Source organism: Tuber melanosporum, assembly GCF_000151645.1.
Source record: "Tuber melanosporum whole genome shotgun sequence assembly, scaffold_23, strain Mel28".
Classification (NCBI taxonomy): Eukaryota; Fungi; Ascomycota; class Pezizomycetes; order Pezizales; family Tuberaceae; genus Tuber; species Tuber melanosporum.
In genome coordinates, this window is record NW_003298897.1 from 345,706 (window position 1) to 348,904 (window position 3,199).

Here is a 3,199-nt window from a genome sequence, read left to right on the forward strand (position 1 = left end):
AGAGGCATCTAGGCCCACGCGATCTGCAACAATTAAGAGTACTAATCAGGTTGAATCTCTCTATCCACTCCCCATCCACATCCACGGATCAGACACGATGCCCTTTCTTAGTTGGTATAAAAGCTGCTGTACCCACAGGTCACTCACCCGGGCTGAGGGTGCATCATCGGTTTGAACTAGCTATCTGTGATCCTCCTCCATCGGTACTCAAGTCACTCTAAGAAGACAACCGCTTAGGGCTATTTACGCTAGCAATGGGAGGTGATAAACCCAGCCCCTTCGAGGTCCCTTCGATGTCTTGGGACATGGCTACTCCCCTGTTGAACCTCTGCATGAACCCGAAAAACTCGCTATTCACATAGGGGTGCAGGTCGAGACACTCGTATCGAGCGTTCGAGGCACACCTGAGGACCAAAAAAGAGAGCGAGAGATTTCAACCAGAGCACATCCAGTCCGCCCAAGACCGGGTGAGGACAGCAAAAAGCCGAGACAGGATAACTTGCTAGAGCATTTGGGACCATCCAAATATTATCACCCACAAGTGCCAAGTTCTCTTAGCGTAGCCCAACTGCACGAGTGCAAATATCATATGATCACTCGGCCAAGCAAAGACAATGGAAAGATATATAAAAACAAATAAAATTCAAACCACAGTCCAATCATCACATATCCGGGGAAACACGTGCCTCCTATTCATGACCCCACGAAATTCCGGAAATAAAACAAAGACCGTCCTACGGCCGCCTACTTCTTCTGTGCAGTAGACGGACGGACGATACCATCTGCAGTCCAAGTCGTCGAGTACTTTACAGTACCCGAGAAGTGCTCGCAAAAAAACATGCTGCATCCAAGGTCACGAGCCGGGGCTCGATACATGGAGGGCTCACTCGAGTGGCTGCATAGCGGGTTTCCCGAGTCTACGGTGGTATTCATAAGCACAAACATTAATTCCCAGCAGGGTGCGTACCCGACACTACTACACATCTCAATCGAATCCCCTCAGATTTCCCAAAAACAGGGGTCGTCCATGAATGGTGACGCGGGAGCTCGAAATATCAATTCTACCGAATTGTGTTATGCAGTCGAAAATTCCCTACCTGAGAAAATGAGAGAGAAGACAGCATAGCATGGGCCCCTTAGCCCCTCTGAGAGACATACCGTATCATATTATATTAAAAAACGAAAGAGGAAAAAGGCCCCAAACCTTGCCAGAGGTGGCAAGTTAAACTCCAGTAACATGGGGGGCAACCGTACCGAGGTTCCTGCAGATTATGTAAGAGAGGGCGGTTCCAAATCTTGCGGCACATCTATTGAGGAGAGCTCTCCGCTGATACCCCAATTTGCAGCCCACCTGCTTGTGACGGTTGGGTCCCTGTAACTTGGGTTAGTGATGGCACGGACGGGGGCCGGGGACAAGGACGGATGTTTCTTAATCTCCACCTCAGATCTACGACATACTTCCCGAATATGTAATTCTTGGATCAGCCAGTGAGGGCTTATGAGGGAGAATCTTTGTAATGCTATGATACCTGTATGATACCACCAAATTAATCTATATTGTCCTTGGGGGCATGAGCGTGATTTCGCAGGTCAAATTCGACCTGCCGCTACCAAACAATACCCTGAGAATAGTTTAGTCTAGCGAGCAAAGAGCAATAACAAAGGACTCGTGCATCCGAGTCAAGAATTTCCTCCTCTTTTGGCATAGCGCCCCTGGGCCCAGAAAAAGTATAGTGCTCCTGCTGTTTGAAAACAGGTGTCAGGAACGAATCACACACAGTATTCTGTGAGTGTGATATCATGTAGACAGAGTTATATGAAATCTACTTGAGGACTCTGATACTTGAGTATTGAGCCTGATCAGAAAGTAGATTTCCGTTGCCACATATTAAAAGAACTTAAAGTGAAGAAAGATAACAGAAGAGGGAGGAAAATAGAAATAAAGTATAGCCTATTTAGATATAAAGTATTTATCAATTATAAAATATGGGATATGATATGAGTGGGGTCAAGTTCATCCGGTCCATCCAGTTTGCCATTCCACTGAGCTCCAGCGGCCTCGATATCTATGGGAGCAGCGGTACCGGTATTCGTGTCCTAGGACACGTAAGTATTCTCTCCTTCCTCTCTCCGCTACTTTCTCCTCCCTCTTCTCTCTGCTCCTTTCTCCTCCTTGTTTCCTCCTCCCCCCGTTCCGCCCTGCCCCCTCTTCTCCTTGATTATCCCCCACCTACCGACTATCTGATACCTACCCTCTATCACTTAGAACTATATTTTTTACCTCATTACACCTGCGGTGTCAATCATATAAACTAAGGAGTTTGTCATTGCATCATGAGTGTGTGGTGCGATAGTCACTACTCCAACAGAGGAGAGCTAAGAGCTATTCCGATCCAGGCTAAAATACCTAGCCCTATCCTCCCCTCGGCTCCCTCCAGATATGGAGTGCATCATAATAGCAATCACATGCCGGTAAACCTATGGAGATCACCAAAGGAACGTCTCAGATCAAGATCTCGGACCCCCCCATTCTCTACCAAGCTCTATACTGGACCTGTTGATCTGAAAACCACCACCGTTGTCGACACCAGTCTCCTGGTAAATACAGGTCTACGGGATCCACTCAGTGACACTCAGCCACCCGTTAATATGGAACTTCCCTCTTGGATCAAGGATTTCGGATCTGAAAAGATAGTCAAACTGCAAGGGGAGAATTAAGGTGATGTGCGGTTGGGGAGGACTTTTGGTGAGGCCCTTCTGCATTGGGAGAGGCAAAACGCGGGAGTATTGGAGGATGAGAACATACGTTAAGTGTATAATCCCCTATCAGAAAAGCTTATAATGAAATGTATGCCCACGGCAGTACACGACTCGCTGGGACTGTACATTGCGGAAAGTTTTTCGGGCTCCCTGAATGAAAGGTTTGGTAGGCCACGGGTTAGAACTATGGTTCGTATTGGATCGGATACCAGTATGTCACAAATTAAATACTCTGTTTAATTTCTTTTAGCTAATTCTTTCAAAGAATTTACAGGGTTCATGGGCGATGAGAATCGTTTCTCGGAGAAAGGTCCGGATGGGTACATGATACTAGTTGACGAGCTCTTTCCGACAGTGGTATGCGAGTCGGGCTTGACGGAATCGATAGAAGATTTAAAACAAGATGCCTGATTATGGTTATTGCACACGGGCAGTGATC